Source organism: Lagenorhynchus albirostris, chromosome 4, assembly GCF_949774975.1.
Source record: "Lagenorhynchus albirostris chromosome 4, mLagAlb1.1, whole genome shotgun sequence".
Taxonomy (NCBI): domain Eukaryota; kingdom Metazoa; phylum Chordata; class Mammalia; order Artiodactyla; family Delphinidae; genus Lagenorhynchus; species Lagenorhynchus albirostris.
Window position 1 is genome coordinate 33,773,727 of NC_083098.1, and position 15,475 is coordinate 33,789,201.

General features: G+C 39.7%; 1 protein-coding gene across 1 annotated transcript in view; it reads right to left on the reverse strand.

The window, feature by feature from the left end:
- DCHS2 (dachsous cadherin-related 2) overlaps positions 1-15,475 on the reverse strand; it is a 290,076-nt gene that overhangs the window by 159,537 nt on the left and 115,064 nt on the right. The gene's annotated exons all lie outside the window — the stretch shown is intronic.

Genomic DNA, 15,475 nt, shown 5'->3' on the forward strand with positions numbered 1-15,475 from the left:
CTCAAATCTAGCAAAATTAAAAACCCCAAACCCTCCAATGTACTGGTGCTAAAGGAATCAAAAAAAAAGTGAGAGAAATAGAGTCACCCAGTCCCACAGCACACGGAAGTGCTCCTCCCAGAGCTCTTTTCTACCAATAACACTGTTTTCATGAGGTCAAATCTTCCAACACAGGTAAGATACTCATCCTTAAAAGAACAATTAACTGATATTTATGGCATAAAAATTAGGTTGCCAGTAGCTGATCCCCTGATTGGTAGGCTCAAAATCCTACTTGCTTTTGATTTATTAACTAATTTCAGTGATCTGATTTAGGTATTTGATATTCTTAATAATCTTGTGGCAAAAGAACAGATAGAAATACTGGTAGCAATGTTAAGTAAGTGGTTGACTCAATACTAACATTCAAAAATCAACTCACTTTGACTCCCTCTTGTGAGAACACCAGAATCACAACTAGCTGCTGGACAATCATTGGCTGGAAGACACTGGAACTCACTAAAAAGGATACCCCACATCCAAAGACAAAGGAGAATCCAAAATGAGATGGTAGGCGGGGCACAATCACAGTAAAATCTAATCCCGTCACTGCTGGGTGGGTGACTCACAGACTGGAGAACACTTATACCACAGAAGTCCACCCACTGGAGTGAAGGTTCTGAGCCCCACATCAGGTTTCCAAACCTGGGGGTCCAGCAATGGGAGGGGGAATTCTTAGAGAATCAGACTTTGAAAGCTAGTGGGATTTGATTGCAGGACTTCAACAGGACTGGAGGAAACAGAGACTCCACTCCTGGAGGGCACACACAAGGTGGTGTGCACATCAGGAACCAGGGGAAGGAGCAGTGACCCCAGGGGAGACTGAACCAGACCTACCTGCTAATGTTGGAGGGTATCCTGCAGAGGCAGGGGTGGCTGTGGCTCACCATAGGGACAAGGACACTGGCAGCAGAAGTTCTGGGAAGTACTCCTTAGCGTGAACCCTTCCAGTCTGTCATTAGCCCCACCAAAGAGCCCAGGTAGGCTCCAGTGTAGGGTTGCCACAAACCAAACAACCAACAGGGAGGGAACACAGCCCCACCCATCAGTAGTCAAGTGGATTAAAGTTTTACTGAGCTCTGCCCACCAGAGCAACAGTCAGCTCTACCCACGACCAGTCCCTCCCATCAGGAAACTTGCACAAGCCTCTTAGATAGCCTCATCCACCAGAGGGCAGACAGCAGAAGAAAGAAGAACTACAATCCTGCAGCCTGTGGAACAAAAACCATATTCACAGAAAGATAGACAAGATGAAAAGGCAGAGGGCTATGTACCAGATGAAGGAACAAGAAAAAACCACAGAAAAACAGCTAAATGAAGTGGAGATAGGCAACCTTCCAGAAAAAGAATTCAGAATAATGATAGTGAAGATGATCCAGGACCATGGAAAAAGAATGGAGGCAAAGATCAAGAAGATGCAAGAAATGTTTAACAAAGACCTAGAAGAATTAAAGAACAAAGAAACAGAGATGAACAATACAATAACTGAAATGAAAACTACACTAGAAAGAATCAATAGCAGAATAACTAAGGCAGAAGAATGGATAAGTGACCTGGAAGACAGAATGGTGAAATTCACTGCTGCAGAACAGACTAAAGAAAAAAGAATGAAAAGAAATGAAGACAGCCTAGGAGACTTCTGGGACATTAAACGCAACAACATTCATATTATATGGGTCCCAGAAGAAGAAGAGAGAGAGAGAAAGGACCCAAGAAAATCTTTGAAGAGATTATAGTCAAAAACTTCCCTAACATGGGAAAGGAAATAGCCACCAAAGTCCAGGAAGCAGAGCGAGTCACATACAGGAAAAACCCAAGGAGAAACATGCCATGACACATAGTAATCAAATTGGCGAAAATTAAAGACAAAGAACAATTATTGAAAGCAGCAAGGGAAAAACGGCAAATAACATACAAGGGAACTCCCATAAGGTTAACAGCTGTTTTCTCAGTAGGAACTCTACAAGCCACAAGGGAGTAGCATGATAGACTTAAAGTGATAAAAGAGAAGAAACTACAACAAAGATTACTCTACCTGGCAAGGATCTCATTCAGATTCCATGGAGAAATCAAAAGCTTTACAGACAAGCAAAAGCTAAGAGAATTCAGCACCACCAAACCAGCTCTACAACAAATGCTAAAGGAACTTCTCTAAGTGGGAAACACAAGAGAAGAAAAGGACCTACAAAAACAAACACAAAACAATTAAGAAAATGGTCATAGAAACATACATAACGATAATGACCTTAAACGTGAATGGATTAAAAGCTCCAATCAAAAGACACAGGCTTGCTGAATGGATACAAAAACAAGACCCATATATATTCTGTCTACAAAAGACCACTTCAGACCTAGGGACACATACAGACTGAAAGTGAAGGGATGGAGAAAGATATTCCATACAAATGGAAATCAAAAGAAAGCTGGAGTAGTAATACTTATATCAGATAAAATAGACTTTAAAATAATGTTACAAGAGACAAGGAAGGACACTACATAATGATCAAGGGATCAATCCAAGAAGAAGATATAACAATTGTAAATAAATATGCACCCAACATAGGAGCACCACAATACATAAGGCAACTGCTAACAGCTATGAAAGAAGAAATCGACAGTAACACAATAAGAGTGGGGGATGTTAACACCTCACTTACACCAATGGAGAGATCATCCAAAATGAAAATAAATAAGGAAACAGAAGCTTTAAATGACACAATACACCAGATAGCTTTAATTGACATTTATAGGACATTCCATCCCAAAACAGCAGATTACACTTTCTTCTCAAGTGCACACAGAACATTCTCCAGGATAGATCACATCTTGGGTCACAAATCAAGCCTCAGTAAATTTAAGAAAATTGAAAATATATGAAGCATCTTTTTTGACCACAATGCTATGAGATTAGAAATCAATTACAGGGAAAAAAAGCATAAAACACACAAGCACATGGAGGCTAAACTGTATGTTACTAAATAACCAAGAGATCACTAAAGAAATCAAAGAGGAAATCAAAAAATACCTGGAGACAAATGACAATGAAAACACGATGATCCAAAACCTACGGGGTGAAGCAACAGCAGTTCTAAGAGGGAAGTTTATAGCTATACAAGCCTACCTCAAGAAACAAGAAAAATCTCAAGTAAACAATCTAACCCTACACCTAAAGGAACTAGAGAAAGAAGAACAAACAAAACCTAAAGTTAGCAGAAGGAAAGAAATCTTAAAGATCAGAGCAGAAATAAATGAAACAGAAACAAAGAAAACAATAGCAAACATCAATAAAACTAAAGCCTGGTTCTTTGAGAAGATAAACAAAATTGATAAACCATTAGCCAGACTCATCAAGAAAAAGAGAGAGAGGACTTAATAAAATTGGAAATGAAAAAGGAGAAGTTACAACAGACATCGCAGAAATACAAAGCATCCTAAGAGACTACTACAAGCAACTATATGCCAATAAAATGGACAACCTGGAAGAAATGGACAAATTCTTAGAAATATAAAACCTTCCAAGACTGAATCAAGAAGAAATAGAACACATGAACAGACCAATCACAAGTATGAAATTGAAACTGTGATTAAAACTCTTCCAACAAACAAAAGTCCAGGACCAGATGGCTTCACAGATGAATTCTATCAAATATTTAGAGAAGAGCTACCACCCATCCTTCTTAAACTCTTCCAAAAAATTGCAGAGGAGGGAACACTCCCAAACTCATTCTGTGAGGCCACCATCACCCTGATACCAAAACCAGACAAAGATATTACAAGAAAAGAAAATTACAGACCAATATCACTGATGAATATAGATGCAAAAATCCTCAACAAAATACTAGCAAACAGAATCCAACAACATATTAAAAGGATCAAATCCCATGATCAAGTGGGATTTATCCCAGGAATGCAAGGATTCTTCAATATATACAAATAAATCAATGTGATACACCATATTAACAAATTGAAGAATAAAAACCATATGATCATCTCAATAGATGCAGAAAAAGCTTTTGACAAAATTCAACACCTATTTATGATAAAAAAAAACTCTCCAGAAAGTGGACATAGAGGGAACCGACCTCAACATAATAAAGGCCATATATGACAAACCCACAGCAAACATCATTCTCAATGGTGAAAAACTGAGAGCATTTCCTCTAAGATCAGGAACGGGACAAGGATGTCCACTCTCACCTCTATTATTCAACAGAGTTTTGGAAGTCCTAGCCACGGCAATCAGAGAAGAAAAAGAAATAAAAGGAATACAAATTGGAAAAGAGGAAGTAGAAGTGTCACTCTTTGCAGATGACATAATACTATACATAGAGAAACCTAAAGATGCCAACAGACCACTACTAGAGTGAATCAATGAATTTGGTAAAGTTGCAGGATACAAAATTAATGGACAGAAATATCTTGCATTCCTATACACTAATGATGAAAAATCTGAAAGAGAAATTAAAGAAATACTTCCATTTGCCATTGCAACAAAAAGAATAAAATATCTAGGAATAAACCTACCTAGGGAGACAAAAGACCTGTATGCAGAAAACTATAAGACATTGATGAAAGAAATTAAAGATGATACCAGCAGATGGAGAGATATACTATGTTCTTGGATTGGAAGAATGAGTATTTTGAAAATGACTATACTACCCAAAGGAATCTACAGATTCAATGCAATCCCTATCAAATTAGCAATGGCAATTTTTATGGAACTAGAACAAAAAATCTTAAAATTTTTATGGAGACACAAAAGACCCTGAATAGCCAAAGCAGTCTTGAGGGAAAAAAACAGAGCTGGAGGAATCAGACTCCCTGACTTTGGACTATACTACAAAGCTGCAGTAATCAAGACAATATGGTACTGGCACAAAAACAGAAACATAGATCAATGGAACAAGATAAAAATCCGAGAGATAAACCCACACACCTATGGTCAACTAACCTATGACAAAGGAGGCACGGATATACAATGGAGAAAAGACAGTCTCTTCCATAAGTGGTGCTGGGAAAACTGGACAGCTACATGTAAAAGAATGAAATTAGAACACTCCCTAACACCATACACAAAAATAAACTCAAAATGGATTTGAGACCTAAATGTACGACTGGACACTATAAAACTCTAAGAGGAAAACATAGGAAGAACACTCTTTGACATAAATCACAGTGAGATCTTTTTTGATCCACCTCCTAGATTAATGGAAATAAAAACAAAAGTAAACAAATGGGACCTAATGAAACTTAAAAGCTTTTGCACAGCAAAGGAAACCATAAAGAAGACCAAAAGACAACCCTCAGAATGGGAGAAAATATTTGCAAACGAAGCAACGGACAAAGGATTACTCTCCAAAATTTATAAGCAGCTCATGCAGCTTAATAACAAAAAAACAAACAACCCAATCCAAAAATGGGCAGAAGACCTAAATAGACATTTCTCCAAAGAAGATATACAGAGTGCCAACAAACACATGAAAGAATGCTCAACATCATTAATTATTAGAGAAATGCAAATCAAAACTCCAATGAGGTATCTCTTCACACCAGTTAGAATGGGCATCATCAGAGAATCTACAAACAACAAATGCTGGAGAGGATGTGGAGAAAAGGGAACCCTCTTGCACTGTTGGTGGGAATGTAAATTGATACAGCCATTATGGAGAACAGTATGGAGGTTCCTTAAAGAACTAAAAATAGAATTACCATATGACCCAGCAATCCCACTACTGGGCATATATCCAGAGAAAACCATAATTCAAAACGACACATGCACCCCAATATTCATTGCAACACTATTTACAATAGCCAGGTCATGGAAGCAACCTAAATGCCCATCGACAGAGGAATGGATAAAGAAGTTGTGGTACATATATACAATGGAATATTACTCAGCCATAAAAAGGAACGAAATTGGGTCATTTGTTGAGACGTGGATGGATGTAGAGACTGTCATACAGAGTGAAGTAAGTCAGAAAGAGAAAAACAAATATATATTAACGCATGTATGTGGAACCTAGAAAAATGGTACAGATGAACCAGTCTGCAGGGCAGAAGTTGAGATACAGATGTAGAGAACAAACGTATGGACACCAAGGGGGGAAAACTGCAGTGGGGTGGGGATGGTGGTGTGCTGAATTGAGCGATTGGGATTGACAATCAGTGTATACACTGATGTGTATAAAATTGATGACAAATAAGAACCTGCTTTTTAAAAAAATAAATAAAATTCAAAAATAAAAGAAAAATCAACTCACTTCATAATAATTCACACACACACACACACACACACACACACACATGCGCGCACGCACGAAGTAGCCCAAAATATACCTACATCATCTTTTACTTCCAGATACACCTGAAAACAGTTATGACTTCTGGTATCACAAGTTCTAACTGTGTGAGTTTCTTGAGCTCCAAGGTCTCTTTTGAATTGTTTATTATTAGCGTTAACAGTGTTAGTAACAAGAGTAACATTCTCTTGGTGCTGGTTCTTCTTATTATCTAACATTTACTATTGTCCTCTGTATCATTTTCACAAACAATATCACGGTATAACTTCTTTAATTATTCAACATAACTGTCATTTTCAAATATTTTACATTACTCTTCATCACCAAAGTATGATAAAATGAAAAAGAAATGTGTTTCAAGAAAATCAGTCTTGAAGAGACTTCCGGGAAGATGGCGGAAGAGTAAGACGCGGAGATCACCTTCCTCTCCACAGATACACCAGAAATACATCTACGCGTGGAACAACTCCCCCGGAGCACCTACTGAACGCTGGCAGAAGACCTCAGACCTCCCAAAAGGCAAGGAACCCCCCACGTACCTGGTTAGGGCAAAAGAAAACACTAAACAGAGACAAAACGATAGGGACGGGTCCTGCACCAGCGGGAGAGAGCTGTGAAGGAGGAAAAGTGTCCACACACTAGGAAGCCCCTTCGCGGGTGGAGACTTCGGGAGGCGGAGTGGGGGAGCTTGGGAGCCGCGGAGGAGAGCACAGCAACAGGGGTGCGGAGGGCAAAGCGGACAGATTCCAGCGCAGAGGATCGGGGCCGACCGGCACTCACCAGCCGAGAGGCTTGTCTGCTCGCCCGCCGGGGCGGGTGGGGCTGGGAGCTGAGGCTCCGGCTTTTGTCGGAGCGCCGGGACAGGACTGAGGTTGGCGGCGTGAACACAGCCTGCAGGGCGTTGGTGCGCCGCGGCTGGCCGGGAGAGAGTCCGGGGAGGGGTCTGGACCTGCCGAAGAGGCAAGAGACTTTTACGTCCCTCTTTGTTTCCTGGTGCACGAGGAGAGCGGATTAAGAACGCTGCTTGAGAGAGCTCCAGGGACGGGCGCGAGCCGCGGCTAAGAGTGCGGAGCCCAGAGACGGACATGGGACGCTAAGGCCGCTGCTGCCGCAGCCAGGAGGCCTGTGTGCGAACACAGGTCACTAGCCACACGCCCTTCCGGGGAGCCTGTGCAGCCCGCCACTGCCAGGGTCCCGGGATCCGGGGACGGCTCCCCCGGGAGAGCGCTCGGCTCGCCTCAGGCTGCAGCCTCACGCCGGCCTCTGCCGCTGCAGGCCCGCCCCGCACTCCGTGACCCTCCCTACCCCCCCGGCCTGGGTGAGCCAGAACCTCCGAATCAGCGGCTCCTTTAACCCCGTCCTGTCTGAGCAAAGAACAGACGCCCTCCGGCGACCTACACGCACAGGCGGGGCCAAATCCAAAGCTGAGCCCCTGGGAACTGTGAGAACAAAGAAGAGAAAGGGAAATCTCTCCCAGCAGCCTCAGAAGCAGCGGATTAAAGCTCCACAATCAACTTGATATACCCTGCATCTGTGGAATACTTGAATAGACAACGAATCATCCCAAATTAAGGAGCCCTGTGGATGAAAGGCTCTTGGTGCTGCAGCCAGGACTCAGTGCTGTGCCTCTGAGGTGGGAGAGCCAACTTCAGGACACTGGTCCACAAGAGGCCTCCCAGCTGCACATAATATCAAACAGCAAAAATCTCGGAGTGATCTCCATCTCAACGCCAGCACCCAGCTTCACTCAACGACCAGCAAGCTACAGTGCTGGACATCCTATGCCAAACAACTAGCAAGACAGGAACACAACCCCACCCATTAGCAGAGAGGCTGCCCAAAATCATAATAAGTCTACAGACACCCCAAAACACACCACCAGACGTGGACCTGCCCACCAGAAAGACAAGATCCAGCCTCATCCACCAGAACACAGGCACTAGTATCCTCCACCAGGAAGCCTACACAACCCACTGAACCAACCTTAGCCACTGGGGACAGACACAAAAAACAACAGGAACTACGAACCTTCAGCCTGCAAAAAAGGAGACCCCAAACACAGTAAGATAAGCAAAATGAAAAGACAGAAAAACACACAGCAGATGAAGGAGCAAGATAAAAACCCACCAGACCTAACAAATGAGGAGGAAATAGGCAGTCTACCTGAAAAAGAATTCAGAATAATGATAGTAAGGTTGATCCGAAATCTTGGAGATAGAATGGACAATAGAATGGACAAATTGCAAGAATCAGTTAACAAGGACCTAGAAGAACTAAAGATGAAACAAGCAACGATGAACAACACAATAAATGAAATTAAAAGTACTCTAGATGGGATCAATAGCAGAATAACTGAGGCAGAAGAACGGATAAGTGACCTGGAAGATAAAATAGTGGAAATAACTACTGCAGAGCAGAATAAAGAAAAAAGAATGAAAAGAACTGAGGACAGTCTCAGAGACCTCTGGAACAACATTAAACGCACCAACATTCGAATTATAGGTGTTCCAGAAGAAGAAGAGAAAAAGAAAGGGACTGAGAAAATATTTGAAGAGATTATAGTTGAAAACTTCCCTAATATGGGAAAGGAAATAGTTAATCAAGTCCAGGAAGCACAGAGAGTCCCATACAGGAAAAATCCAAGGAGAAATACGCCAAGACACATATTAATCAAACTGTCAAAAATTAAATACAAAGAAAACATATTAAAAGCAGCAAGGGAAAAACAACAAATAACACACAAGGGAATCCCCATAAGGTTAACAGCTGATCTTTCAGCAGAAACTCTGCAAGCCAGAAGGGAGTGGCAGGACATATTGAAAGTGTTGAAGGAGAAAAACCTGCAACCAAGATTACTCTACCCAGCAAGGATCTCATTCAGATTTGATGGAGAAATTAAAACCTTTACAGACAAGCAAAAGCTGAGAGAGTTCAGCACCACCAAACCAGCTCTACAACAACTGCTAAAGGAACTTCTCTAGGCAAGAAACACAAAAAAAGGAAAGGACCTACAATAACGAACCCAAAACAATTAAGAAAATGGGAATAGGAACACACATATCGATAATTACCTTAAATGTAAATGGACTAAATGCTCCCACCAAAAGACACAGATTGGCTGAATGGATACAAAAACAAGACCCATATATTTGCTGTCTACAAGAGACCCACTTCAGACCTAGAGACACATACAGACTGAAAGTAAGGGGATGGAAAAAGGTATTTCATGCAAATGGAAACCAAAAGAAAGCTGGAGTAGCAATTCTCATATCAGACAAAATAGACTTTAAAACAAAGACTATTAGAAGAGACAAAGAAGGACACTACATAATGATCAAGGGATCGATCCAAGAGGAAGATATAACAATTGTAAATATTTATGCACCCAACATAGGTGCACCTCAATACATAAGGCAAATACTGACAACCATAAAAGGGGAAATCGACAGTAACACATTCATAGTAGGGGACTTTAACACCCCACTTTCACCAATGGACAGATCATCCAAAATGAAAATAAATAAGGAAACACAAGCTTTAAATGATACATTAAACGAGATGGAGTTAATTGATATTTATAGGACATTCCATCCAAAAACAACAGAATACACATTTTTCTCAAGTGCTCATGGAACATTCTCCAGGATAGATCATATCTTGGGCCACAAATCAAGCCCTGGTAAATTTAAGAAAATTGAAATTGTATCAAGTATCTTTTCTGACCACAACGCCATGAGACTAGATATCAATTACAAAAAAGATCTGTAAAAAATACAAACACATGGAGGCTAAACAATACACTACTTAATAATGAAGTGATCACTGAAGAAATCAAAGAGGAAATCAAAAAATACCTAGAAACAAATGACAATGGAGACACAACGACCCAAAACCTGTGGGATGCAGCAAAAGCAGTTCTAAGGGGGAAGTTTATAGCAATACAAGCCCACCTTAAGAAGCAGGAAACATCTCGAATAAACAACCTAACCTTGCACCTCAAGCAATTGGAGAAAGAAGAACAAAAAAACCCCAAAGCTAGCAGAAGGAAAGAAATCATAAAAATCAGATCAGAAATAAATGAAAAAGAAATGAAGGAAACAATAGCAAAGATCAATGAAACTAAAAGCTGGTTCTTTGAGAAGATAAACAAAATAGATAAACCACTAGCCAGACTCATCAAGAAAAAAAGGGAGAAGACTCAAATCAATAGAATTAGAAATGAAAAAGGAGAGGTAACAACTGACACTGCAGAAATAAAAGAGATCATGAGAGATTACTACAAGCAACTCTATGCCAATAAAATGGACAATCTGGAAGAAATGGACAAATTCTTAGAAATGCACAACCTGCCAAGACTGAATCAGGAAGAAATAGAAAATATGAACAGACCAATCACAAGCACTGAAATTGAAACTGTGATTAAAAATCTTCCAACAAAGAAAAGCCCAGGACCAGATGGCTTCACAGGCGAATTCTATCAAACATTTAGAGAAGAGCTAACACCTATCCTTCTGAAACTCTTCCAAAATATAGCAGAGGGAGGAAAACTCCCAAACTCCTTCTACGAGGCCACCATCACCTTGATACCAAAACCAGACAAGGATGTCACAAAGAAAGAAAACTACAGGCCAATATCACTGATGAACATAGATGCAAAAATCCTCAACAAAATACTAGCAAACAGAATCCAACAGCACATTAAAAGGATCATACACCATGATCAAGTGGGGTTTATTCCAGGAATGCAAGGATTCTTCAATATACGCAAATCTATCAATGTGATAAACCATATTAACAAACTGAAGGAGAAAAACCATATGATCATCTCAATAGATGCAGAGAAAGCTTTTGACAAAATTCAACACCCATTTATGATAAAAACCCTGCAGAAAGTAGGCATAGAGGGAACTTTCCTCAACATAATAAAGGCCATATATGACAAGCCCACAGCAAACATCATCCTCAATGGTGAAAAACTGAAAGCATTTCCACTAAGATCAGGAACAAGACAAGGTTGCCCACTCTCACCACTCTTATTCAACATAGTTTTGGAAGTTTTAGCCACAGCAATCAGAGAAGAAAAGGAAATAAAAGGAATCCAAATCGGAAAAGAAGAAGTAAAGCTGTCACTGTTTGCAGATGGCATGATCCTATACATAGAGAACCCTAAAGATGCTACCAGAAAACTACTAGAGCTAATCAATGAATTTGGTAAAGTGGCAGGATACAAAATTAATGCACAGAAATCTCTGGCATTCCTATATACTAATGATGAAAAATCTGAAAAGTGAAATCAAGAAAACACTCCCATTTACCATTGCAACAAAAAGAATAAACTATCTAGGAATAAACCTACCTAAGGAGACAAAAGATCTGTATGCAGAAAATTATAAGACACTGATGAAAGAAATTACAGATGATACAAATAGATGGAGAGATATACCATGTTCTTGGATTGGAAGAATCCACATTGTGAAAATGACTCTACTACCCAAAGCAATCTATAGATTCAATGCAATCCCTATCAAACTACCACTGGCATTTTTCACAGAACTAGAACAAAAAATTTCACAATTTGTATGGAAACACAAAAGACCCCGAATAGCCAAAGCAATCTTGAGAACGAAAGAAGGAACTGGAGGAATCAGGATCCCAGACTTCAGACTATACTACAAAGCTACAGTTATCAAGACGGTATGGTACTGGCACAAAAACAGAAAGATAGATCAATGGAACAGGATAGAAAGCCCAGAGATAAACCCACGCACATATGGTCACCTTATCTTTGACAAAGGAGGCAGAAATGTACAGTGGAGAAAGGACAGCCTATTCAATAAGTGGTGCTGGGAAAACTGGACAGCTATATGTAAAAGTATGAGATTAGATCACTCCCTAACACCATACACAAAAATAAGCTCAAAATGGATTAAAGACCTAAATGTAAGGCCAGAAACTATCAAACTCTTAGAGGAAAACATAGGCAGAACACTCTATGACATAAATCACAGCAAGGTCCTTTTTGACCCACCTCCTAGAGAAATGGAAATAAAAACAAAAGTAAACAAATGGGACCTAATGAAACTTAAAAGCTTTTGCACAGCAAAGGAAACCATAAAGAAGACCAAAAGACAACCCTCAGAATGGGAGAAAATATTTGCAAATGAAGCAACGGACAAAGGATTAATCTCCAAAATTTATAAGCAGCTCATGCAGCTTAATAACAAAAAAACAAACAACCCAATCCAAAAATGGGCAGAAGACCTAAATAGACATTTCTCCAAAGAAGATATACAGAGTGCCAACAAACACATGAAAGAATGCTCAACATCACTAATCATTAGAGAAATGCAAATCAAAACTACAGTGAGATATCATCTCACACCAGTCAGAATGGCCATCATCAAAAAATCTAGAAACAATAAATGCTGGAGAGGGTGTGGAGAAAAGGGAACCCTCTTACACTGTTGGTGGGAATGTAAATTGATACAGCCACTGTGGAGAACAGTATGGAGGTTCCTTAAAAAGCTACAAATAGAGCTACCATATGACCCAGCAATCCCACTACTGGGCATATACCCTGAGAAAACCATAATTCAAAAAGAGACATGTACCAAAATGTTCATTGCAGCTCTATTTACAATAGCCCAGAGATGGAAACAACCTAAATGCCCGTCATCTGATGAATGGATAAAGAAGATGTGGCACATATATACAATGGAATATTACTCAGCCATAAAAAGAAACGAAATTGAGCTATTTGTAATGAGGTGGATAGACCTAGAGTCTGTCATACAGAGTGAAGTAAGTCAGAAAGAGAGAGACAAATACCGTATGCTAACACATATATATGGAATATAAGAAAAAAAATGTCATGAAAAACCTAGGGGTAAAGCAGGAATAAATACGCAGACCTCTTAGAGAACGGACTTGAGGTTATGGGGAGGGGGAAGGGTGAGCTGTGACAGGGCGAGAGAGAGTCATGGGCATATACACACTAACAAACGCAGTAAGGTAGATAGCTAGTGGGAAGCAGCTGCATGGCACAGGGATATTGGCTCGGTGCTTTGTGACAGCCTGGAGGGGTGGGATGGGGAGGGTGGGAGGGAGGGAGACGCAACAGGGAAGACATATGGGAACATATGTTTATGTATGACTGATTCACTTTGTTATAAAACAGAAACTAACACACCATTGTAAAGCAATTATACCCCAATAAAGATGTAAAAAAATAAAAAAAATAATAAAATAAATAAATAAAAAAAAAAAAAAAAAAAAATCTAGAAACAATAAATGCTGGAGAGGGTGTGGAGAAAAGGGAACCCTCTTGCACTGTTGGTGGGAATGTAAATTGATACAGCCACTGTGGAGAACAGTATGGAGGTTCCTTAAAAAGCTACAAATAGAACTACCATATGACCCAGCAATCCCACTACTGGGCATATACCCTGAGAAAACCATAATTCAAAAAGAGTTATGTACCAAAATGTTCATTGCAGCTCTATTTACAATAGCCCAGAGATGGAAACAACCTAAGTGTCCATCATCGGATGAATGGATAAAGAAGATGTGGCACATATATACAATGGAATATTACTCAGCCATAAAAAGAGACGAAATTGAGCTATTTGTAATGAGGTGGATAGACCTAGAGTCTGTCATACAGAGTGAAGTAAGTCAGAAAGAGAGAGACAAATACCGTATGCTAACACATATATATGGAATTTAAAAAAAAAATGTCATGAAAAACCTAGGGGTGAAACAGGAATAAAGACACAGACTTACTAGAGAATGGACTTGAGGCTATGGGGAGGGGGAAGGGTAAACGGTGACAAAGCGATAAAGAGGCATGGACATATATACACTACCAAAAGTAAGGTAGTTAGCTAGTGGGAAGCAGCCGCATAGCACAGGGAGATCAGCTCGGTGCTTTGTGACCGCCTGGAGGGGTGGGATAGGGAGGGTGGGAGGGAGGGAGACACAAGCGGGAAGAGATATGGGAATATATGTATATATATAACTGATTCATTTTGTTGTGAAGCTGAAACTAACATACCATTGTAAAGCAATTATACTCCAATAAAGATGTTAAAAAAAAAAAAGTAATTACAACCCAAGAAATAAAAAAAAAAAAAAAAAAAAAAGAAAATCAGTCTTTAATTGTATACTTTCATGGTATTCTTACAGGTATCTGGAAACAAAAAGAATTACACAATCAGAAACATTTTGTATATCGAAAAATGAACTTGTATTACAAATGCTGTATGATTATCAGAGACAGTCACAATGTCTAATACCATAAATCCCTAAATAACAAACAAATTCATGAGGGGATCGTAGCTAAATATTTCCTCCAAGGTGTTATTTCCCTGAAGCTCAGGCATAAATTCTTTAACCAATATGAGCTTTACATGAAACTTGGCAGAGGAAACGGGGATTACAAAAGCTGATATACCTAATTTTTTAATTTCCTCCTACCTCTAGGATTTCACAATGGGATTTACTTTCATATCTGCCTCATATGCACAGTCATCAGTGCTTTCAAACTGCTGAGTAAATATATCCTCTTCTCTCTCTGAATTTCCTGCTTTGGTGAGCTCATCAGTTACACGGTTTTAAATACTTCTTATGTTAGGATAACCTCAACTTCATACCCTCCTTGTGCTCAGATTCACCTATGAAAGAATCTCCATGACTTGCCCACTGGTTCATGAGCATCTGACATTCAACATACCCAAAATAAAACTTTCCACTTCTGCCCACCCACTGCTCCAAGTCACTTCTCTCCCCATTTCTCTCTTCTCTTTTCCAATTAGATGGCATCTCCATACACCCTGTGGCTCAAGTCAAAAACCTAGGAGTAAACGTTCTACTCTGTCTCCTAACTGTGAGGAAAAAAAGGCCTAGCAAAATAGTTGCAGACTAACTGTGCTCCTTAGTTTAGAAGTAGAAGTTATGGAATGATGCTGAGAGATCAAGTGAGGTAAGTGCAGGCCAGGAAACATATGTAAAAACATACGTAAAAATATTCATAAAAACCGTTGACTTCAAAAATAATCATAAAAGCTCTGATCTAATCTTTTTTGTGATTGTTTTATATAATTTTTGCCTTTCAATTGGGAAAGGTAAAAAATGTTGAT